General features: G+C 44.8%; 1 pseudogene; it reads right to left on the bottom strand.

Annotated features, from left to right (window-relative positions):
- Positions 1–25,360, bottom strand: part of LOC136384697 (threonine--tRNA ligase 2, cytoplasmic-like) — a 28,642-nt pseudogene extending 3,282 nt beyond the window's left edge.
- Between the last annotated feature and the right edge of the window lie 877 nt (positions 25,361–26,237).

The raw sequence follows: 26,237 nt of genomic DNA, 5'->3' as shown, positions 1-26,237 counted from the left end.
TCTATCCACTGCGCTACCACCTGGTCAGGCAGTGTAAGTATTCTTACATGTGAGAAAAATAACTCATATGTGAGATGTTTTAAAATATCAATTTCTCACAAACATGAAGAAATAAAATAGATGCAATCCAGTACATGAGCATGATTCAGATGTGACTCCCAATTACAGAAAACATGGGTTGGTCAGTGGATGTGTTAGTTATGCAGTGCTTTAAGGCATGAATACATTTCAAGTCAAAAACCTTCACCCACCAGATGCCAAGATGATTATGTACTTTCAATGTCTCTGGTTTTACCTGAAGTGCAGTTTTCACAGGTTGGTCCCAAAGGGATGACCATTACCTGCCAAGGAGACAGCCAGAAAGACCTGAAAAAATATAAAGGATAAGTACTTTCAAAATGACCATTTATTACACGATTTTAAAAATAACCAAAGATTTTTTTTAAAGTAAGACTTCACAAGAGAAATTATATTTATATAAAGTGGTATGGAAGTAAAACAAATTACATTAACAGTGAAAAGGCAGGCCCTGGCCAGGCGGCTCATTTGGTTCGAGTGTTGTCCCGATAGGCCAAGGTTGTGGTTTCGATCTCTGGTCAGGGCACATACTTTCGGGAAGCAACCAATGAATGCACGGCTAAGTGGAACAACAAATGATGTTTCATTCTCTTTCTCTCTCTCCTTACCTCTTTCTCTAAAAATAAGTTAAAAAAAAGAAGAGTTAAAGGCAGTAGAGCAGACATGGGGGAAGTTGGGAATTCTGATGAGAAAGGGAGGAAGGGTGGGCTGGCAGATGGCTACACCGCCCCTTAACCACACCACTGAAGCCCACCACGTCAGTTCAGTGCCTCACTTTTTCCAAACATGACTTCTGTGGTCCAAGCTGTTGCACTTCGACAGGAACTGGGCCCTACGTGGTGCTCTGGGCAGAGGTGTGACAGAAAAGTGCACAGCACAATTAGAGTGGGTGTTTTTTCTAGTGAGGACATGTCACACTGGCCTTTGCATGACCAAAGGGACCTGATGCCATCAACCTGCCATGGAGAGTTGGCTGTTCCCTCGGGTTATGGTGTAACGAGGGATCAGGAGTGACCATTACTGATGGCACACTGAATCTTCAGAAGAGATCTAGTTGATGGAACTTGGGGAGGTCCATGTTGTTGAGCTCTTGTGTGCCCTCCGGTGGCCGCTTCCTTCATCAATCACTGAGCTACTGCTGGGGGAGACACAAGCTGGTAGCAGAGTGGGTCCTTCTGTTTTTCAATGCTGAAAATCTCCGCACAGAGGAGGCCTTTGGGTGGGCAGAGCACCCTCATTCCTCATTCTGAGCCATCACCCACCTTCTTCTCCCCCCAATCTAATTACTTCTTAGTCTCTGACCTCGTAGCCAAAGCAGTAACCAGAGTCCGTGCATCAGTGTCCCCCCTGCCTCGGGCCACATCCCCTTCCAGGCAAAGAGGAGTGACTACAAGACAGACCTCTCAATACCCTGCCCTCCACCCCGGCACAGATGGGCTGTGCTACAGCAGCGGTTGGTTCTTTTTGGATTTGGGCCATTGTGAACGAGGGTTCCACCGAAGTCCATGGTCACAGCTTACCCCAGGAGGAAGCAGCCAGAGCTGAGGGAAGGTGGCAGTAATGGCGAGAGCCAGCACCCTGGGAGTGTGGGCCCCACTTTCCAGATAGCAGCTTTGATGGGCTTAAATCCGTGTGAAGGTAACTCTCTAATTTTACTGAATGCCCCAAATGAGGCAGTTTCATGTCACTCTGCCCTTGTTTTCTGATTTGGCAGGTGTAACAAGAATTTTTTATTTACTGTTTGGATACTTGCTAACTATAAGGCGGGAAACACCAATTTTTTTTATATCAATTTCATCTTTTATGCTTGATCATTAATAATAGACATAGATTTCCTTTTCCGTATCACTTCCCATTTACCCCCAAAGTCTTCTGACAGAATGGATATCATTCTTTCCACTGACCCCACAATGGCTCGATGAATGACCTCAGGGTTCTTCTTATCATCCCCATCCTTACTGAAAAAACGAAAATGCACATTTGTTTTCTTAAGATTGTCATAACTTGATCCTCTTATCTTACATTTAAAAGTTACTTTCCCAAACTACGTAAAACAATGAGTTTCTCACAAATCTTTAAGCATAAAATGTGCCTTTTATTAGAAATAAAGTTTTCTTCTAATGCTCATATCTTTTATAAACCAAAGGGAATGAAATTCATTATCCAGGAGGAAATGAGGTGGGTCTCACCAGGACCTAGACCTTGATTTCTATGTATCATTCTCCAACATTGTATTTACTGTAGTTTTCGTTCTGAACTTCCATTTCTCTTTGGAAAAATGGCTGATTCAAAAGCTGGGTCTAGAAAAATACAAATAGGCCTGCAGCATCTTGTAGGGCCAGTGAGCAAAGATGCGCTAATTTTTTTTTTTTAATAAAGAGAAAGGATGGGCATGTCAAACAGACACAGGAGCCAACACAACAGAACTAGCAATGGCAAAGGCTAACACAAGTTGGGCAAAAGATTTTAATGTTATTTCATTATAACCCGAAGTTTAAAATTAATATTCACAAAGTTTATACTGATATAAATAAATAATTGGGTAAAAGAATTCAAATCATATGTGAGAGACTCGTTTTACACCAATAACACCAATCCCTGCCAGAAAACAGAAGAGGATGGACCATTTCTCAACTCACTGATGAAGCCAGCATGACCCAGACACGAAAGCCGGTGAGAGATAGTGCAAGACAGGAAAACTACAAACTATGTCCCACATGAACACACAGACAAACAATTAGGAGACTGAGGCCAGGACATATGAAAACGATACATCACGGCCAAGAGGATTCATTCCAGCAATGCAGGGCTCAATATTCTTAATCATGTAACCCACCATGTAAACAGGCTAAGGAATAAACGTCCCACGGTCATAGCCACTGATGCAGTACAAGAATATGACAAAGTTCAACACTCATTCATGACTTAAAAACCTTTAGAAAGCTAGGACTAGAGATGAACTTCCTCTGCTTGATGAACAGCATCTACAAAGACCTACAGCTAACGTTGTACTTGGAGGTGAAACGACTGTATGCCTTCCTCTTAAGACTGGGAACAGCCCTGGCCGGTTGGCTCAGCGGTAGAGCATCGGCCTAGCGTGCGGAGGACCCGGGTTCGATTCCCGGCCAGGGCACATAGGAGAAGCGCCCATTTGCTTCTCCACCCCTCCGCCGCGCTTTCCTCTCTGTCTCTCTCTTCCCCTCCCGTAGCCAAGGCTCCATTGGAGCAAAGATGGCCCAGGCGCTGGGCATGGCTCTGTGGCCTCTGCCTCAGGCGCTAGAGTGGCTCTGGTCGCAATATGGCGACGCCCAGGATGGGCAGAGCATCGCCCCCTGGGGGGCAGAGCACCGCCCCTGGTGGGCGTGCCGGGTGGATCCCGGTCGGGCGCATGCGGGAGTCTGTCTGACTATCTCTCCCCGTTTCCAGCTTCAGAAAAATGAAAAAAAAAAAAAGACTGGGAACAGGGTGAACATATCACTCTCCAACAGCCTATTCCACACTGCACTAGAGGCTCAGCCAGTGCCATGGGCAAGACACGGCAATAAAAGGCACACAGAGAGGAAAAAACCATTCCTATTTGCAGATGGCATAACTGTCTACATAGAAAATCCCCAAAACTTTACAAAGAAAAAAACCCAAAAAACCCTCCTAGAACTAATAAGCAAGTTCAGCCAAGTCTCAGGATACACCACCAACATACAAAAATCAGTTGTATTTCTCAATACTAGCAATGAACACATGGATGCCAGAATTAAGAATACAATACCCTTTACAGTTGCTTCCCCAAAATGAAATCCTTATGCATAAATCTAACAGAACATGTATAGGGCTTGTATGCCAAAATTTATAAAAACTGATGAAAGAAATCAAAGAAGTTCAGAGACTGGAAGACTCAACATAGTCAAGTAAAAGCTATCTAAACTGATCTCTAGCCCTGGCCAGTTGGTTCAGCGGTAGAGCGTTGGCCTGGCGTGTGGAAGTCACAGATTCAATTACTGGCCAGGGCACACAGGAGAAGCGCCCATCTGCTTCTCCACCCCTCCCCTTCTCCTTTCTCTCTGTCTCTCTCTTCCCCTCCTGCAGTCAAGGCTCCATTGCAGCAAAGTAAGTTGGCCCAGGCGCTGAGGATGGCTCCATGGCCTCCCGCTCAGGCACAGAATGGCTACCGTTGCAACCCAGCAATGCCCCAGATGGGCAGAGCATCACCTCTGGTGGGCATGCCAGATGGATCCTGGTTGGACGCATGCGGGAGCCTGTTTGTCTGCCTCCCCACCCCCCACCCCCACTTCTCATTTCGGGAAAATACAAAAAAATAAATAAATAAAAATAAAAACAAACTGATCTCTAGATTCGAAACAATTCTGCTAAAAATTCCCACCAGGATAGAGCATTGACCTGGGATGCTGAGGTCGCCGGTTTGAAACCACAGGTTTGCCTGTTCAAGGCACATATGGGAGTTGATGCTTCCTGCTCATCCCCCCTTCTCTCTCTCTCTCCCCTAACCCCTCTGAAAAGTGAATAAATAAAATCTAAAAAAAAATGTGGTATTAACAAAGAGATAATCAATGGATCAGTGAGACAGAACTGAAAATCTACAAACAGAACCATACCAATATATCCAATTGATTAAAAATATTTTTTTTGTGTGACAGAGACAGAGAGAGGAACAGGCAGACAGGAAGGGAGATATGAGAAGCATCAATTCTTTGTTGCAGCACCTTATTTGTTCATTGATTGCTTTCTCATATGTGCCTTGACTGGGGGCAACAGCAGAGTAAGTGATCCCTTGCTCAAGCCAGTGACCTTGGGTCCAAGCCAGTGACCATGGGGTCATGTCTATCATCCCACCCTCAAGCCAGTGACCCCGCACACTAGCTGGTGTGCCCATGCACAAACCAGATGAGTCCATGCTCAAGCCGGTGACCTAGGGGTTTCTAACCTGGGTCCTCTGAGTCTCAGTTTGATGCTCTATCCACTGCGCCATAGCCTGGTCAGACCCAATTGATTTTTGATAAAGGTACAATGGCAAGACAATGGACAAAGGATGCTCTTTATAACAGATGATGTCAGAATGCTCGACACCCAGATGTCACCGATGAATCTGACCTAAACTTTGCATTTTAGACAAATGAACTCAAAATGAATCTTAGATCAAAATGTAAAACTTAATACTAGAAAATTTATAAGATAAAGCATAAAGAAGGTCTCCATTAATTACCTGGGCTTAGGCAAAGAGTTTGTAGACATGAAGCCAAAACATGGTCCATAAAAGAAAAACTATATAAATTAGACATCACTAAAATAAAAAAAACTAAAGATTAAAGGGAAAGTTAAAGATGCTATATAAATGAAAAATAAAAGCTGCAGATTAGGAAAAAATATCTGCAAATCAAATATAACATCAAAGGGCTTATACCTAGAACATATGAAGAACCCTCACAACTCAACAGCAACAAGCAACTAGGTTATTGACACTGCATCGTCCATCATAGCTCATCACTCACCTGACATACGTGAGGTTAAATCTAATGGGGAGCTGGAAGTCCAGCTGGATCGTAGCACATTGATGGTATCTGCCAATAGCATCCTTGATTTCTATATCCATCTGCAAAGTCAATGATGTTTGCTTAGACAGTTTCTATTTCCCTTTATACTGTACTCTCTTTGAAGCCTCTGGTTTAGGTACTTTAGGGCCATAAAATGCTCCACCTCCTGGGTTTACCTTCCATGGTTTTCCAAATTCCACCAAACTATTCTGCAGTTACTAGTTAAAAAAAAAAAAGTAACCTAAAACTACACACACATTTTATCTTTTTTGTCACTGGCTCAAAAAGGTAATATCTTAGCCTGACCAGGTGGTGGCGCAGTGGATGGAGTGTCGGACTGGGATGCGGAGGACCCGGGTTTGAGACCCGAGGATGCCAACTTGAGTGCAGGCTCATCTGGTTAGAGCAAAAACTCACCACCTTGGACCCAAGGTCGCTGGCTCGAGCAAGGGGTTACTCAGTCTGCTGTAGCCCCACGGTCAAGACACATATGAGAAAGCATTCAACTAAAGTGTCACAATGCGCAATGAAAAACTAATGATTGATGCTTCTCATCTCTCCGTTCCTGTCTGTCTGTCCCTGTCTATCCCTCTCACTGACTGTCTCTGTAAATAAATAAATAAATAATAATCTTTAAAAAAAAAAAGGTAATATCTTAGAAATCTTAATTACATTCTGTTTTTAGTTCAACATCTATTTATTGAGAATCTTTCGGATAAACTACCGAGCAAGGACAACATAAAGATGATTAAGATGGTACTTGCTTTTCAGGAAACATATACATTTTGTTTGGTGGAAAAAAACGATCATTCCCCAAACTGCCCAGTGAATTCCAGGTAAGCATTTAGGGAGGGACGCCAGCCCTTGTGCCAATGCAGGCCCCTGCACCTTACACACGTCTTAGCTTCCATCTCGCTGTTCTTGCCAGAGGGCCCTCCACACATGAAAGGAATGAGAGCTCTGATGCTGCTCCCTCCTTCCCCTCCGTGTTCAAGTGGATGAGCAGAACAAGGGGCCACCTCTTCTCTGGCCCTCCCTCCACCTCTGTACCTGTCACTGAGGTGGGAGGATTTATGTGGGTGTGAGAGCAGGAGGCCCGCACTGGTCATCAGCCTAAGCCACATGAATTCCTTCCAGTCAGCCTGGCATGCAGATGCTCGTCCCTAAAGGTGACACAACAATGCAGGGTAAGCACTTTGTTCCCACTACCTTTTCAGCTTCATCCCGTAACGCCATCTCTCCTAAGAAGTTCTCAGGCCTTGTCGACAGATTTAATTGAAACGAGAAGCCAGACGTGGAGTAAAACAGACTGCAAGAACTGCAAACACCCCTTTATTTCTTCTTCAGTCTGAAATGAGAGCAAATGAGGACTTTTACATAGAAAACCAAAATAAATTATGGCATTTTTAAAAAGACGAAAATCCTCAGTTAATGACTCGGTTCTGGCTTTTCATTGTTCCTCCAGGGCATGTCCCTGGATTGCCCACCACAGGCCGGACGTGCACAGGTGCCAGAGGCCCCAGCCCAGCACAGGCCGGACGTGCACAGGTGCCAGAGGCCCCAGCCCAGCACAGGTGCCAGAGGCCCCAGCCCAGCACAGGCCGGACGTGCACAGGTGCCAGAGGCCCCAGCCCAGCACAGGCCTGACGTGCACAGGTGCCAGAGGCCCCAGCCCAGCACAGGCCGGACGTGCACAGGTGCCAGAGGCCCCAGCCCAGCACAGGCCTGACGTGCACAGGTGCCAGAGGCCCCAGCCCAGCACAGGCCGGACGTGCACAGGTGCCAGAGGCCCCAGCCCAGCACAGGCCAGACGTGCACAAGTGCCAGAGGCCCCAGCCCAGCACAGGCCGGACGTGCACAGGTGCCAGAGGCCCCAGCCCAGCACAGGCCGGACGTGCACAGGTGCCAGAGGCCCCAGCCCAGCACAGGCCAGACAAGAGGCGGGCAAGAGCACCTCGTGGGGAACAGCGCCACACAGAAGGGGAAGGGCAATGCGCAGAGGAAGTGAGAGCACGCGGCAGCCGCAGGACTGGGCCGAGTCCTCCGTGGAGAGGTTAGGGCGGGAGCTCTGGAGAGAGGAACTCCGAGGGTGAAGGCTGTGAGGGCAGAGGAGCCACAGGGGCTGCCTTGGGACCAAGCTCTGCAGGCTGGAGATGGGCATCACGGGGAGGGTGGCAGGTGACCAGGCTGGAGGCAGGCAGGGGTCAGAGAAAATTAAGTGCCTTCAAAGCCAGGGAGGAGTCTGTACGTTTTATCCTGAGAGCAATGGAAAATCAATGGAGGATTTTTGTTGTTGTTGTTTTGGTTTGTTTTTGTTAAGTAGACTTAATATGATTTAATTGGCTCTCTTGCAGTGAGGGAGGTGTATTAGTAAGACTAGAGGAGGGGCCCATGAGGAAGCCAGTGGGATTTCAGGAATGAGGGGATGGTGGTTGGAACCAGAGAGAAGGATCAGGAATGCGGAGAATTCGATGGGTCTGCAGGGTGTCTATCCTTTCATTTGTAGTGATGACCCATGTGATAAATATGCACTACGCTGGGAATTCAGGAATGAATGAAATTCAGGGATTAGTCATGTCTTTAGGGAGAGCCAGCAATAGGGCTTGTGATAACTGGACATGAGTGAAACGTGTAGGACACCTAGGCTGGCCTGATGTCCCAGGAGGAAGAGCGGTGTGGGAAGCAGAAGAGGGGTCTGTTTTGCAGGTGCTCACGTGGGGGAGCTTGTGATTCCTTTCACCAGGCGCTCCCTAGCTTATAACATACAAGTCCTTTGTTAGATCCCCACCTAAGTATTGCTTATCTTTGAGTAATTATAGATGACCCTGTATTTTTAATTGCATCACCCAGATGCTTACTGCTAAAAAAAGGGATGTCCAATGGATTTCTGCAGGCAGAGCTTGCATCCTGAGCTATCAGAGCTGCACACTATATGCAGCATGCACAAACAGAATCGAAAGGAGGAACAGACAATTCCACAGCACGGGGGGGGGGGCAGGGAGAGGAGATTCCACCATCCCTCTCAGCACCTCACAGAACGACTGCGCAGAAAGTCAGCCAGGACTCCGGAGAGCTCAACACCGCCACCAACAGGACCTCACTGTCATTTAGAAAACCGGCCGCCCAACAGCAGCAGAGCACACATCTGGTCAAACGCTCACGAAATGTACACACCGAGATGGACTAGACCCTGGGCCATAAAACTAATCTCAGCCAGATTTAAAAAAGTTGAAATCATAGCAAATTTAAAATAAATACATGCAGTAGAGTGAAAATGAAAATACAACACATCAAAAGTGACAGGACAGAGCAGAAGCAGTGTTACTAGGTAGATATATAGCACTAGACATGCATATTATAGAAGAGGAACCTTCTCATGTCAGTAGTCTAGGCTCTGACCTCACCATCTAGGAAAAAAAGGCAACATAAACCCAAAACAACAATCCTAAGGAAAAAGAATGAAGCTGGGGGCATTACAATACCTGACTTTAAACTATATTATAGGGCCACGATAATCAAAACAGCATGGTATTGGCAGAAAAATAGACACTCAGACCAATGGAACAGAATAGAAAGCCCAGAAATAAAACCACATATATATATGGTCAAATAATCTTTGATAAAGGGGCCAACAACACACAATGGAGAAAAGAAAGCCTCTTCAACAAATGGTGTTGGGAAAACTGGAAAGCCACATGCAAAAGAATGAAACTCGACTACAGCCTGTCCCCGTGTACTAAAATTAATTCAAAATGGATCAAAGACCTAAATATAAGACCTGAAACAATAAAGTACATAGAAGAAGACATAGGTACTAAACTCATGGACCTGGGTTTTAAAGAACATTTTATGAACTTGACTCCAATGGCAAGAGAAGTGAAGGCAAAGATAAATGAATGGGACTACATCAGAATAAAAAGTTTTTGCTCAGCAAGAGAAACTGATATAAAAATAAACAGACAGCCAACTAGATGGGAAATGATATTTTCAAACAACAGCTCAGATAAGGGCCTAATATCCAAAATTTACAAAGAACTCATAAAACTCAACAACAAACAAACAAACAATCCAATAAAAAAATGGGAAGAGGACATGAATAGACACTTCTCCCAGGAAGAGATACAAATGGCCAACAGATATATGAAAAGATGCTCAGCTTCATTAGTTATTAGGGAAATGCAAATCAAAACTACAATGAGATACCACCTCACCCCTGTTAGATTAGCCATTATCAACAAGACGGGTAAATAGCAAATGTTGGAGAGGCTGTGGAGAAAAAGGAACCCTCATTCACTGTTGGTGGGACGGTAAAGTAGTACAACCATTATGGAGGAAAGTATGGTGGTTCCTCAAAAAACTGCAAATAGAACTACCTTATGACCCAGCAATCCCTCTACTGGGTATATACCCCAAAACCTCAGAAACATTGATACGTGAAGACACATGTAGCCCCATGTTCATTGCAGCACTGTTCACAGTGGCCAAGACATGGAAACAACCAAAAAGCCCTTCAATAGAAGACTGGATAAAGAAGATGTGGCACATATACACTATGGAATACTACTCAGCCATAAGAAATGATGACATCAGATCATTTACAGCAAAATGGTGGGATCTTGATAACATTATAAGGAGTGAAATAAGTAAATCAGAAAAAAACAAGAACTACATGATTCCATACATTGGTGGAACATAAAAATGAGACTAAGAGACATGGACAAGAGTGTGGTGGTTACCAGGGGTGGGGGGAGGGAGGACAGGGGGAGAGTTAGGGGGAGGGGGAGGGGCACAGAGAACTAGATAGAGGATGGCGAAGGACAATCTGACTTTGGGCGAGGGGTATGCAACATAATCTAATGACAAAATAACCTAGACATGTTTTCTTTGAATATATGTACCCTGATTTATTAATGTCATCCCATTACCATTAATAAAAATTCATTTAAAAAAAAAAACAAAACCCAAAACAAGAAATATGTTAACTACTTCCAAAGAATGTATCCATTTCATTTAAGGTGTTGAATTTATTGGCATAAGGTTGTTCATAATACTGGCTTATTCTGTTCATATTTGTACAATCTGTAGTAACCTTACTTCTCATTCATAATATTTTAATTCATGTCTTTTCCTTTTTTCTCTGATCAGTCTAGTGAAAGGTTTATGAATTTTATTGATCTTCTCAGAGAACCAATCTTTGGTTTTTTGTTTTTTTTTTGTTAGAGACAGAGAGAGTCAGAGAGAGAGATAGGTAGAGACAGACAGACAGAAACGGAGAGAGATGAGAAGCATCAATCATCAGTTTTTTGTTGTGGCACTTTAGTTGTTCATTGATTGCTTTCTCATATGTGCCTTGACTGTGGGGCTACAGCAGACTGAGTAACCCCTTGCTCAAGCCAGTGACCTTGGGTCGAAGCTGGTGAGCTTTGCTCAAAACAGATGAGCCCGCGCTCAAGCTGGCGACCTTGGGGTTTCGAACCTGGGTCCTCCCATCCCAGTCTGACACTCTATCCACTGTGCCACCGCCTGGTCAGGCCAATCTTTGATTTTTGCTGACACTTTATATCCTTTTTCTTTTTTCGATTTCATTATTCCCTACCTTACTCCTTCCTCCCTGCCAGTTCCTGAAGCAGCCGGCTGTCCTGTCTCTGTCCTGTGGCAGCTGGATTACTGACCTGGACCTGCTCTCCCCAGTGCAGGACCGAGTGCTGTCAATGTCCTTCTGAGCACCACTCTAAGTCTAAGCACCCCACAAACTGGGATGTCTGGTGTCTCCTTTCCATTTCATTTGCTACATAGTACCTTTCCATTTCCCTTGTGATTTCCTCTTTGACACATGGGCTGTTTAGAGGTGTGTTATTTACTCACCAAATATTTGGGAGTCAAGTTACTGACTTCTACTTTAATTCTACTATGGCCAGAAAATACATTTCGTATGAATTGAGTCCTTTTAAATGTATTCAGAGTTATTTTACGGCCCAGAATTTGTCTATCTTGGTAAATGTTCTCCGTGCACTTTCAAAGAATATGTATTCATTCTACTATTATTGGTTGGAATGTTCCATAAATGTCACTTAGGTCAAATTGTTTGATAGTGGCCTTTCACAAAACAATTTAAATCTGAATTAACATGAAAACCTGCAAAGATAAAAAAATAACAACAACCAAAATAAAATTCCTCCAAATCTCTGAAGATACTAGACTTCAGACCAAGGCAGCACGGAGTCCGTGCCGACCACCCCACCTCTTGTGCTGTGCACCTACTCCACCGTGCAAAAGATGTGGGCGTCATCCTGCTGGAAGCGTCGAACTCAGGTCAAGCCACTCAAAGTTCCTGACAGCTCAGTTCTGTGAAGAACTCCAAAATCAGCAAATCGAATAGGCATTTCCTTCCAAGATCGCAGGCGATGGGCAAACATCAGACTAGAAGAGATGCAAAAACACACAGCTCTGACCCAGAACAAAAAAGATGACATGATTCTCTGAATATTAACAAGTTACAATTAAGCCTCAGGATCTGCAAGCACTTTATTCTGGTTCTTAGATCATGAGTTTTAAAAAATCTTTTTTTTCTTCTTTGCCAAGTGAGAAGAGGGGAGACAGACTCCTGCATTCGTTCCGACAGGGATTCACCCAGCTATCCCCCCCACCTGGGGCTGAAGCTCTGCCCTTCTGGGGCCATGCTCGCAATCAAGCTATGTCAGCAGTGGAGGTCATGGAGACACCCTCAGCAGCTGGGGCCAACATGCTCAAACCAATCAACTATGGCTGCGGGAGGTGAAGAGATAGAGGAGGAGGGAGAGAAAGGAGCAGCAGATGGGTGCTTCTCCTGTGTGCCCTGACCAGGAATCAAACCCAGGACATCCACATGCTGGGCCAGTGCTCAGCCAGGACCAGGAAACATATTTTACATAGTAAAGTCATTCTCCAGAATGAAATAGCTTAGATAAGATGACAGTAACCAACATCCTTCAGGTTAAAGAACCACTTAACTCCAAAAAGCAAAATATGTGATAAGACTGACAGCTCACTGTGAAGAGGGCGGTGTGCTCTTACGGAAAGATCTGCCTGACTTTCGGGACTCACCAGTGGCCCGGACAATTCGTGGGTTTCGGGGCGAAAATGTCTTTCTCAACAGCAAAGGTGAACATGTTCTTGCCGTAATGCTGCCAGTGGCCCTAGGCCTCCCCGAGTTTATTGTTGTAGATGCTGGGAGATAGCACCTCTGTGAAGTCACCGTGGTGATATTCCTCCTGGGAGAAAATGCACTTCAAGTTAAAAGTCCGCTATGACACACCACAGAACTATGCAAAGTAATAGCGAGAGAAGACATTCTAAACCCGGGGTTATCTCGTGTGAATGTGTGATTAGTGTGCCCTCTGTTTTAGGTGTGGTACTTTCAGGATCATGAGAGAAAGATAAATGGATGCTTAGTGTAATTTTCACATTAGCTATGTTGATTTTGCAGTACATACAATATAGTATATAATGCTTTAATTCTTTGAAAATCTACAAGGCCAAAGAGAAAGGAGAGAGGAAAATGACAGACACACTTGAACATCTAGAAGGCTGGTGAGCAACTCCTCCGGCTGACCTGGGAAAGCGGACACCAATGGGGAGACTCCCAGAAGCAAACCCACCTCAGCTGAGAGACATTTCTAGGATCCGCATTTGTGAAGGCACTGGTCTTATTTTCCATTCTCTAGCATTTTCACTGAAAATTTAATTGCCATTCTGATACCCAGTCCTATGTCTACAGATTTTTCTCTCTGGAAACTCTTAGAGTATTTTCTTTATCTCTAAAGCCTTAGAATCTCTCAATAATGTGCCCTGGTGCCAGGAACTAAAACCCGGAACTCCTGCACGCCAGGCTGACGCTCTACCACTGAGCCAACCGGCCAGGGCCGAGACAGCGACATTATTAATTAGCATAAAACAAAGTTTATAGTAGACAAGCATATTGTCCCATTTAAACACTTAGCAGCCCCCTCCCTCTCTAGTCTGCTCTTCCCACCATGCCAGGCACTGTATGTGGGTAACTGCTCAGGAAAGGTGACTGCTCAACTAGCTGCTTCACACCGACGGCACCATGTTCCAGTCAGAACACCTGTCTGTGCAAAGGTTTGACTGAGTTTAGTTCTCAACCCACAGAATGGGAGAAAACTGCAATGAACACATCTGATTCACACCCAGCACATATAAAGAATGACAACTCAACAACAAAACGCAACAGCCCATTCAGAATGGGAAACAGGCTTGAAGAGCCATGTCTCTGAACAGGATATATAAACAGTCCCTAAGCACATGAAAAGATGCTCAATGTCACTCGTCACTAGAGAGACACAAAGCAAAGTCACAATATGAGATACACCCATTAGGTTGGAAACTATAAAAAACAAACAGGCCCTGGCCGGTAGGCTCAGTGGTAGAGCGTCAGCCTGGTGTGCAGGAGTCCTGGGTTCGATTCCTGGCCAGGACACACAGGAGAAGCGCCCATCTGCTTCTCCAGCCCTCCCCCTCTCCTTCCTCTCTGTCTCTGTCTTCCCCTCCTGCAGCTGAGGCTCCATTGGAGCAAAGTTGGCCCAGGCACTGAGGATGGCTCTGTGGCCTCTGCCTCAGGCACTAGAATGGCTCTGGTTACAACAGAGCGACACCCCAGATGGGCAGAGCATCCCCCCCCGGTAGGCATGCTGGGTGGATCCCGGTCGGGCGCATGCGGGAGTCTGTCTGACTGCCTCCCCGTTTCCAACTTCAGAAAAATACAAAAAAAAAAAAAAAAAAAAAAAAAAAAAAGGGGCATTCCCTTGTGCTAAAGCTCCAGGGAGCATGGAGTGAGCTCGAGTATGTCCTATAAAACATGGAGCTCTATGTTGACATACAAGTCTTTGAAGAAGGAGGAACTGCTGAAATAGTTCATCAGCATTTGTCCCTAAGACAGCAAGCAGTCTTTATAGTGGAAACACCATAGGTATATATTTGCTGTCTGTATATAGATTAAAGGGGGAATATGGCAAATGCTGAAAAGCCATGATAATGGCATATAATTCTAGACTTTGAGCTGATTTTAAGTTGACAGTTTCAGTATAAAGTCCATTGATTTGCAAGAGTGATTTGCCATTTAGTGGAAGTTTCCCAGAGCCATTGTTGTTGATCCTTTGAAAAAAGGAACAACAGTAATTTTGAGGCTCAAAACCTATAAGCTGTAAGGGTTGCCTATGCCCCTTGATAATCCAGGAGGCAACAAGATCAAAATATGGAAGTGTATTCCATGGGCTATTAGATGGTTCAATGTGCCCAAGCTGTAGCTGCTCTTATACCAATTGAGCAGCTGCCCTAAGTTTCTCCTGAGGAAGGGGCCATTGGTCTACCCATACAGGATTATCTGATTTCCAAGTAATTGGGTCTGCACAATGCATTATTGAGGTAGCAGGAGCTACCAAGGCCCCTATGCTAAATTTTGATATCCTAATCCACACCTTCTGGTATTGGATGCCACTCCTATGGGGGTGAGAATTCCTCGCTGTTCTTTCCCTAGTCCCTTGGAGGGCAAAAATCCCTGATCAAGCATCTGAGTACTGACTAAACCATTAGGACTGACAAGCAATGCTCCCATATTTTTCAAAACATCTCTACCCCACAGATAAACTGGCCATCCAGGGAGCACATAAGGCAGGGGTCCCCAAACTTTTTATACAGGGGGCCAGTTCACTGTCCCTCAGACCATTGGAGGGCCGGACTATAAAAAAAACTATGAACAAATCCCTATGCACACTGCACATATCTTATTTTAAAGTAAAAAAACAAAACAGGAACAAATACAATTTTTAAAATAAAGAACAAGTAAATTTAAATCAACAAACTGACCAATATTTCAGTGGGAACTATGCTCCTCTCATTGACCACCAATGAAAGAGGTGCCCTTCCAGAAGTGCGGCAGGGGCCGGATAAATGGCCTCAGGGGGCCGCATGTGGCCCGCGGGCTGTAGTTTGGGGACCCTGACATAAGGCTTAAAAAATCCAGAATGACCTTCTTAATCTTCCCAATGTAGAAAACTAGAACTTTGTTGAGGGGATTTACTCTGCCATATACCTTGTAATTCTGTGGCTGCTGCATGAGTGGGCCAGGAAGGAGGCCAATGTAGCTTAGCAATAACAGACACATCAGCTCCAGTATCTAAAAGTCCTTTAAATTTATGCTCATGCATTGTTAGTTCCATTTCAGGGCGTTCCTATTTTTTTTTTAAATCCAATTGGCAAAATCAGAGGAGCCAAATCACCAATTTGCTTGGGGCCCCTTTTGAATGATGTGGCCTGAGAAGCAGAATTAGCATCCTTATACTATTCTTCTAACTGCCTGAATTAGCCGTGAGACACATTCTTTTTTTTTTTTTTTTTTTGATTAATTTTGATGGGGTGACATTGATAAAATTGTCTTGTCACCTTCTAATTGGTTTTCTTTGTGCCCCTCCCCTCCCCCAACCCCCTCCCTCTCCCTCCCCACCTTGTAACCCCAACACTGTTGTCCATGTCTCTGAGTCTCATTTTTATGTCCCACCTATGTATGGAATCATATAGTTCTTAGTTTTTCCCGATTTACTTATTTCGCCCAGTATAATGTTATCAAGGTCCATCCATGTTGTTGTAAAAGATCCGATGTCATCATTTCTTATGGCTGAGTAGTATTCCATAGTATATATATACCAAAGCTTTTTAATCCACTCGTCCTCTGACAGACACTTGGGCTGTTTCCAGATCTTTGCTATTGTGAACAATGCTGCCATAAACATGGGGGTGCATTTCCTCTTTTCAAACAGTGCTATGGTGTTCTTGTTCTTGGGATACATTCCTAACAGTGGTATAGCTGGGTCAAAAGGCAGTTCGATTTTTAATTTCTTGAGGAATCTCCATACTGTTTTCCACAGTGGCTGCACCAGTCTGCATTCCCACCAGCAGTGCAGGAGGGTTCCCTTTTCTCCACATCCTCGCCAGCACTTATTCTGTGTTGTTTTGTTGATGAGCGCCATTCTGACTGGTGTGAGATGATATCTCACTGTGGTTTTAATTTGCATTTCTCTACTGATTAGTGATGTTGAACATTTTTGCATCTGCCTATTGGCCATCTATGTGTCCTCTTTGGAGAAGTGTCTATTCATTTCTTTTGCCCATTTTTGGATTGGATTGTTTGTCTTCCTGGTATTAAGCTTTTTCTTTATAAATTTTGGTTATTAACCCCTTATCAGACGCATTGTCAAATATATTCTCCCATCGTGTAGTTTGTCTTTTTATTGTTCTTATTGTCTTTAGCTGTGCAGAAGCTTTTTAGTTTGATAAAGTCCCATTTGTTTATCCTGTCTTTTATTTCACTTGCCTGTGGAGACAAATTGGCGAATATATTGCTGTGAGAGATGTCAGAGAGCTTACTGCCTATGTTTTTTTCTAAGATGCTTATGGTTTTATGGCTTACATTTAAGTCATTTATCCATTTTGAGTTTATTTTTGTGAATGGTGTAAGTTGGTGGTCTAGTTTCATTTTTTTGCAGGTAGCTGTCCAATTTTCCCAACACCATTTGTTGAAGAGGCTGTCTTTACTCCAATGTATGCTCTTACCTCCTTTGTCAAATATCAGTTGTCCATAAAAGTGTGGGTTTATTTCTGGGTTTTCAGTTCTGTTCCATTGATCTATATGCCTGTTCTTATGCCAGTACCAGGCTGTTTTGAGTACAATGGCCTTATAATATAACTTGATATCCGGAAGTGTGATACCTCCCACTTTATTCTTCCTTTTCAAGATTGCTGAGTTCTCTTTTGGTTCTATATAAATTTTTGGAATATGTGTTCTATATCTTTGAAGTAATTCATTGGTATTTTAATCAGTATTGCATTGAATTTATAAATTGCTTTGGGTAATATAGACATTTTAATGATGTTTATTCTTCCTAACCATGAGCACAGTATATGCCTCCACTTGTTTGTATCTTCCCTGATTTCTTTTATCAATGTTTTATAATTTTCTGAGTACAAGTCTTTAATCTCCCTGGTTAAATTTATTCCTAGGGACTTTATTTTTTTGGTTGCAATGGTAAAGGGGATTGATTCCTTAATTTCTCTTTCTGACAGTTAATTGTTAGTGTATAAAAATGCCTCTGATTTCTGAGTACTGATTTTATATCCTGCCACCTTGCTGAATTCATTTATCAGGTCCAGTAGTTTCTTGACTGAGACTTTAGGGTTTTCTATATACAATATCATATCATCTGCAAATAATGATAGTTTTACTTCTTCTTTTCCAATTTGGATGCCTTTTATTTCTTTTTCTTGTCTGATTGCTGTGGCTAGGTCTTCCAGAACTATGTTGAGTAAGAGTGGCGAAAGGGGCACACCTGCCTTGTTCCTGATCTTAAGGGGATTGCTTTTAATTTTTGCCCATTGAGTATGATATTGGCTGTGGGTTTGTCATAGATGGCCTTTATCATGTTGAGGTATGTTCCCTGTATTCCCACTTTGCTGAGAGTTTTGATCATGAATGGGTGCTGGATTTTATCAAATGCTTTTTCTGCATCTATTGAAATTATCATGTAGTTTTTCTCCTTCCTTTTGTTTATGTGATGAATCACATTAATTGATTTGCAAATGTTGTACCAGCCTTGCCTCCCAAGAGTAAATCCCACTTGATCATGGTGTATGATTTTTTCATATATTGCTGGATCCGGTTTGCTAATATGTTGTTGAGGATTTTTGCATCTAAATTCATCAGAGATATTGGCCTATAATTTTCTTTTTTTGTGTTGTCTTTGCCTGGTTTTGGAATCAGAATTATGCTCGTCTCATAAAAGGAGCTTGGAAGTCTTCTTTCCTCTTGAATTTTTTGAAATAGCTTGAGAAAGATAGGAGTTAATTCTTCTTTGAATATTTGGTAGAATTCACTTGTGAGGCCATCAGGCCCAGGACTTTTCTTTTTTGGGAGTTTTTTGATAACTGTTTCAATTTCATTTGTTGTAATTGGTCTGTTTAGTTTTTCTGATTCTTCCAGATTAATTTTTGGAAGATTATATGTTTCAAGGAATTTGTCCATTTCATCTAGGTTGTCTAGTTTTTTGATGTACAGTTCTTCATAGTATTTTCTTACAATTTTTTGTATTTCTGCTGTGTCAGTTGTTATTTCTCCACTCTTATTTCTAATTTTGAGTCCTCTCTCTTTTTTCCTTGGTGAGTCTGGTTAAAGGTTCATCGATCTTGTTTACCTTTTCAAAGAACCAGCTCCTGGTTTCATTGATCCTCTGTATTGTTTCTTTAGCCTCTATGTCATTTATTTCTGCTCTGATCTTTATTATTTCCTTCCTTCTACTACCTCTGGGCTTTACTTGCTGTTCTTTTTATAGTTCTTCTAGATGTAGGGTCAAGTTGTTTATTTGAGCTTTTTCTAGCTTCTTGAGGTATGCCTGTAATGCTATAAACTTCCCTCTCATGACTGCTTTTGCTGTGTCCCATAAATTTTGAGTTGATGTATGCTCAATTTTGTTTGTTTCTAGGAATTTTTTAATTTCTTCCTTGATCTCATTGTTTACCCATTCGTTATTTAATATCATGCTATTTAGTTTCCAAGTGTTTGAGTATTTTTCAGCTTTTCTGTTGTGGTTGACTTCTAGTTTCATGCCATTGTGATCAGAGAAAGTACTCGATATGATTTCAATCTTCTTAAATTTGTTGAGACCGCTTTTGTGCCCTAACATGTGGTCTATCCTAGAGAATGTACCATGAGCACTTGAAAAAAATGTATATTCCCCTGCTTTAGGGTGAAAGGTTCTGAAGATATCAATTAAATCAAGTTGATCTAGTGTGTCCTTTAAGTCTGCTGTTTCTTTGTTAATTTTCTTTCTTGAGGATCTATCTAGTGATGTTAGTGAGGTATTGAAATCCCCTACTATTATAGTATTGCGGTTGATCTCACATTTATATCCATCAAAGTCTGCTTTATATATTTAGGTGCTCCTATATTAGGTGCATAGACATTTATAACGGTTATATCTTCCTTTTGGATTGCTCCCTTTATAAAAGTTATTTTGAGAAATGATAAATACAGGCTACTTAAAAAGAACAGCCTGATAAATATTAGTACATACTCATTCTATAAAAATTTATTAAAATACAGATTAAACAGCAACATACACATTTCAAACCTTAGCAGGGGTCCCCAAACTGCGGCCCTCTGAGGCCATTTATCTGGCCCCCGCCGCACTTCTGGAAGGGACACCTCTTTCATTGGTGGTCAGTGAGAGCAAAGCGCGGCGTCACTCAGGTACAGTACTACTTCCGTTCTGTTTTTTTACTTTAAAATAAGGTATGTGCAGTGTGCATAGGGATTTGTTCATAGTTTTTTTTATAGTCCGGCCCTCCAATGGTCTGAGGGACAGTGAACTGGCCCCCTGTGTAAAAAGTTTGGGGACCCCTGCCTTAGAGGGTCACAAAAGCCATCTATCTTGACTTCAGCATGGGGCTTCGTGCCTGTTGTTTACAACCCAGATACCAAAGGCTGGCTGTGAGTTGTTCAATACTTACAGCCTGAGCTTCATTATCAAACGTAAGCAGCTCTAGGGTGGCATCCTTCTCCAGTGGACGGTCCAAGTCCCACAGTTCACAGTTTGGCTACTACTGTGCTTTCAGCCAGTTCTCAACTAGTGAGAGAAAAGTCACTTGGCAGTTAACTTTATCACAAGCTCTAACGATTCCTTAAAACAAAAGACTAAAATACTTCCAGGGATTGTTTCTTTCTTTAAGCAGATGAAAAGTACAAATGTAAACTAACTGGACAGGAAGTTTTTATTCTGTGACATTTATTTTAAGTACAAGAGTAATATACGTCCACTGTAAAGAACTTGGAAAACAGAGGAAGAATAGAATAGAGATCACATGCCCAGAGATAACAACTCACAACATTTTGGTACATGTCTTTCCAGTCTTTTTCTATACCCACCTCTCTTCACACACAGACACACATACACCTTTTCTTTTTTAAACAGTTGTCATGATAATTTTACAGCCCGCTTTTCCACAACCGTGCCACCAGACAGACTTCCCAAACAGCCTAGAAGCATCGTACTCATTACGTAAGCTTCCACTCCTGCAGAGACATTGACGCACAGGCAGCTAAGTGTCTTCTGGAACTGTTGGTCAAAGGACATGTGTCTTTGAAAGATTTCTGATATGTTACTGCCTGTGTGTACCAGTTCCACACAACCTAAAAGACTTTTTAAGTCTTTGCCAATGTGATGTTGGAAACTGTCTTAATCTGATTAACTTTATGTTTAATGGCCACTTTTACTTTGATGAAGTGTCCGTTTCCTTTGCCTATTTTCTAAGGTGGTAATTTTCTTCGTGTGTGTGTGTGTGTGTGTGTGTGTGTGTGTGTCTTTTAGAGAACATTTACTTTAGTTTGAAAATTACTGACAAAAGCAATACTTTAAGAGAAGAAACCTGGAAAGCGCAGAAGAGCACAAAGAAAGAAAATCACTCTCAGTCCTATCATCCAGAAATCATGTATGTCCTTCCACATTTTTTGACAAATATACATACCAATACAAAATCTTTAATAGTATCATCCTGTGTGTTATTTGGTTACCTCGTTTTTAAACTTAAAATAAGTCACATTTCTCCCTAACAGTAGACAGATTCCTAAAGCATGTCACTTAATAGTTGCAGAACCAACACTTGTTTGATGAACCCAGTATTTCCAGGCATTTTGGTTATTTCTTTGCGCTTTCTTTTGCAACAACAAATAATGCTGCAATGAAAATCCCTAAACACACATCTTATCCAACTATTTTTTTTCCCACAGAAAATTCTAGATGTAAAACTGCTTGGTCAAGGAAAATGCACTATTAATGATTTCTGTTAGAACACACTGCCAAATTTTCTTATCAGGAAAAGTGCAAAAATACCTTTTCTCTGTGCTCTCATAATCTTTCTACATGGTGTCATCTTATATGTGATGTTTTATTTTGCATCTGTGAGTAACTTGAGCAGTGGTATAGCACTCTGGTTAAGAGCACACAATCTGATGTCAGGCCAAGCTGGGTTTAAACACTGGACAATTTACTCTGCTTCTCTAAATTTGGTCTTCTCATCTGTAAAATGGGGCTAGTGGGTCTTCCCCACACGTAATTTAACTCACAAAGGTTCGTGACAGCCTGACCAGGTGGTGGCGCAGTAGGTAAAGTGTCGACCTGGGACGCTGAGGACCCAGGTTTGAAAGCCCGAGGACACCAGGCTGAGCACAGGCTCACCAACGTGAGCATGGCGTCACCGGCTTGAGTGTGGGATCATAGACATGACCCCATGGTCGCTAGCTTGAGCCCAAAGGTGGCTGGCTTGAGCAAGGGGTCACTGGCTTGGCTGGAGCCACCTGGTCAAGGCACATATGAGAAGCAATCAATGAACAACTAATGTGCTTCAACTACAAATTGATGCTTCTCCTTTCTTTCCCTTCCTGTCTCTGTCTCTCGCTTAAAAAAAAAAAAGGGTTCATGACAAATAATAAGCGTGGATTATACTGCTCATCTCTTTTTGAAATAATTCTCAATATCCCATTTCATGATTTTGGCCCTGAATTCCTACTGTCTCATAGTAAAGTGATGACCACTGTTTTCGTATTGGGCTTGCCTGATAGAGCTTTGCCCCATCCTTTTGTCTTGGATAACTTTTACTTCTTACATGCTTGCAACCCCTCTGTAGGACTAACATAAAAAGTATTTTTGCTTCAAAACTCATTTTTCTCCAGCACACTGATCCATCTCTCCTGGAAAATATGGCAATGGGTTCGAAGGGGCCTATAGGGTACATGATGTGACAGGGTCAGACAGAAGGACGACCACAACGACACGCTGTCAGAATAGCAGAAGTGTATTTACATGGCAGTTTTGAGCTATAGCTTCTAAATACTCGGTAATTAACACTAGAAATTGACATTAGTCAAAACAACACAACTTCACTATTGTAATTTCTAGGAAAAACAAAATACTTATTTCAGGCTGCTAACAGCCCTAACATGGACATCTTCAAGCCATAATAAATTAACCTTTTGTACATTTCTAGACACACTTTCATTGTTGGAGTCATTTTCCATATAGTTATTTCAGTTAATCTCTACAACCTCATAAGGTAAGTGGGGAAAGTAGTATTATTTCCACTGAAAATGCAAGAAAACAGGCTTGGAAAGGTTTAGGGACCTGTCCAAATTGGTTCTTTGAACCATCCACCGTTAGTTACTGGTGGAACAATGGTTTGGAGATAAGTTTCCTGACCCTTAGAGTCCTGTGGAAATTCACGGAATTATCTTGATAATGAACAAAGTCAACGTAATGTGGTCTGTCAAGGGTTATACGTTTTTCTCTACTATGTATTTCTACTAAAACTTCAAAATTTGGATGTTTTCAGAGAAGGAAAATGTGTTCTGATATTTGATCGGCCTCTTTAGAAGCCAGAGGGGGAGAAAAATCAACTGATTTCATGTGATTTACTCAATGAGTAAGAAAAGAAAGATTTTAGTGGTCCTTCAGAACAACACATGTCAACAAGCTCTGGCACAACCCTCATTACTGAACATCTTCTCCAAACTACAGTTTACCTAATCTTGGAAGCCACTGGGTGAGTTGTACTTTTCCAAACTTCCCCAGGCACGGTCTCTCCACTGGCCACTCTTACAGAGATCACCTTCCTTGTATTCCCCTCGTTCTGACAGATGGTAAACAACAGCTGACGATCTTCCTTCAACGTTTCAAGAAGTCTCGCTCGGTCCCATATGAAGCGGAGCTGCTTTCTCTCCTGAAAATCACGAGAATCGCCAAGGTGAGGATACACAACCCGGTTTCTCCTAACTGCTCAGCTCTGAGTAAGCTTCACCCCTCCTCCCTGTGCCCTGTCCTCGCCAGCCCCACGTCTGTCCCCTCATGATCACTCTGACCTCCTTCTCATTCTCGGGGTCAAGCCCAGGACCTCTACCCACTGCCATCGCCCCTTCCCACACGTGTCACACACAGGTACATGGAGTCGCCCAACCCAGCACTTATTCATGCACCATCTGACGTCATGCTCTAGTACTTCCTCCAGCTTCTATCCCCACTCAACCACACTAAGCCCTTTGAGGCCAGGTAGCCCTCCTCTGCTGACACCTGATACCCACTCTGGCTGTTTCAACAATTCATCGGAGAAACCAAAGCAGCCACCTTACGTCACACAGAGGAGCCCTCCCATCTGAGCGCGCACAAGACGGAGCGGCGGCTCGGAGCTGCGTGGCTGTCTCCTCTCCCTGTTCAGAAACACTGAGTCTAAGGGCTGCAGTGTCAATGCACCACTGTGCCCCAAGTGGCCATTTAGTCAGAGGCGGTGTTTGCTCTGAAACGCGCTGGGTAACCAACCGCCTACGCCAGCCTGTTTCCATAGCAACGACCTACCTCAGCGCTAAGCTCCCTTTCCTCCTTCTTTTTCTTCTTGGTCTTTTCTTGGCTTTGACAAGGAGGAGGAGGCTGGGAAATAAAAGTAAATCGTGACCAACGCACACGGATAACAGGAAAAGAGTGACAGATGACACCGCGGGAGGGGACACTCCCACAAGGCGGCACCTCCCACCCACCCCCACCCCCACCCCCCGCAATGGGCAAGGTGTTTTCTTGCTGGGACCAGGTCCTGCTTTCTAACATATCGAACGTATTTTAAGGTCACTGGAAAATCCGAAGACGAGTTAAACGTGTTATTTCACCGTGGCGCTCGCGCACCGCAGTCTGTCTTGGGAAAAAATCTGGAAAACATGCTGGGGTTCGAGAACGAGAACGCCTTCGGAACGCAGAACACTGAAGTGCGTCTCAGGGAGAGAACCTGCCCCTCCATGAACTGAAATGGCCAAGCCCTGCATTCACAGCTACGTAAGAGAGAAAGACCGCAGAAAAGGAATGCCCACGACCACCTGTCCTAACAGGTTAGAGCCACCACCACTAGGGGCTCGGGCCCTGCAGCTGCTGGCTCCCGCCCGGGGAGAGAGCAGAGCTTGCAACTCGCCGGCCTCTCCTTCAAACAAACAAACAGACAGACAGACAAAGTCTGTCTATTTCTGCCCCTAAAAAAAAACGCACAGCAGCAATTTCATGCAAAAGTTGAGCAGGTGCATCATGACGTCAGCCTCGCATGACTGCAAAGGCGGTGGTTACGGGGTGTCTAGGAGGGCGCAGGGCGGCTGGGCTCGTCCCCGCACGGGCCCTGCACCCCCAGCGCGCCACCCCGGCCCCAGGAGGGGCCCGCCGTGTCCCCTCCAGGAGTCCCGCCACGCTACCTGCGTGCCGGGAGCCGAAGCTGCCGCCCACGCCGCCGCGTGCTCCATCTTGGCCTGGTGTATCAGCTCCTGGCCGAAGCACACCCGCAGGCAGTGCAGGCGGTAGCGCAGGGAGCGGTTCTCGGCCCGGAGCTGCGCCACCTCCCGTGTCAGGCACGGCCCCTCGGCCTGGCACCGGTCGGGCGCGTCCTGCAGCTCCTCTCTCAGGCGCAGGACCTCCGCCCACAGCCAACGGATGTCCTCCTCCTGCCGCTCCAGGCGCGAAGCCACCTTATCACTCGCCAGGGCCTTCGTCTCCATGAAGCCCGCCTCCCTCAGCAAGCGACGTCGCGCACGGTGAGGGTGCAGCAGCAGCAGCGGTAACGAGGACCAGCCAACAACTGCACACACTTCAGGGGACGCGGTGACGGCGAAGGCCGGGGCTGCGCTTAAGTACGCGAGAGAGGCGGAGCTATGGAAAAGGAAGGCGGGGCGACGGCGAGGGGCGGGGCCGCGCTTGAGTACGCGGGAGCGGCGGAGCTATGGAAACGGAAGGCGGGGCGACGGCGAGGGGCGGAGCTGCGCTGACGAACGCGGGAGCGGCGGAGCTATGGAAACGGAAGGCGGGGCGACGGCGAGGGGCGGAGCTGCGCTGACGTACGCGAGAGCGGCGGAGCTATGGAAACGGAAGGCGGGGCGACGGCGAGGGGCGGAGCTGCGCTGACGAACGCGGGAGCGGCGGAGCTATGGAAACGGAAGGCGGGGCGACGGCGAGGGGCGGAGCTGCGCTGACGAACGCGGGAGCGGCGGAGCTATGCAAACGGAAGGCGGGGCGACGGCGAGGGGCGGGGCTGCGCTTGCGTACGCGAGAGCGGCGGAGCTATGGAAACGGAAGGCGGGGCGACGGCGAGGGGCGGGGCTGCGCTGACGTACGCGAGAGCGGCGGAGCTATGGAAACGGAAGGCGGGGCGACGGCGAGGGGCGGGGCTGCGCTTGCGTACGCGAGAGCGGCGGAGCTATGGAAACGGAAGGCGGGGCGACGGCGAGGGGCGGGGCTGCGCTTGCGTACGCAGCCGCGGCGGCGAGAAAACGGTGTCTGGACGACGCTGACGTACGCAATAGAGGCGGGGCTGCAGCTACGTACAAAAAGGGGGCGGGGCTATGGGGAGGCGGGGCCCGGGACTGCACACCGTGGCAATGAGGTCGAACCTTGGTGCAGTGTGGGCTTAGGGGACACTGGGTGCAGGGTCCCCCTGTGGCCTCCGCCTGGAGAGTGGTGGCGGGCCTGAATAAGGTACTTTAAAGGTTATCAGCTTGTC

This window comes from Saccopteryx leptura, chromosome 13 (assembly GCF_036850995.1).
Source record: "Saccopteryx leptura isolate mSacLep1 chromosome 13, mSacLep1_pri_phased_curated, whole genome shotgun sequence".
NCBI classification, from domain to species: Eukaryota; Metazoa; Chordata; class Mammalia; order Chiroptera; family Emballonuridae; genus Saccopteryx; species Saccopteryx leptura.
Note: the sequence above shows the minus strand (reverse complement) of the source record. Positions and strands in the feature narration are given on the sequence as shown.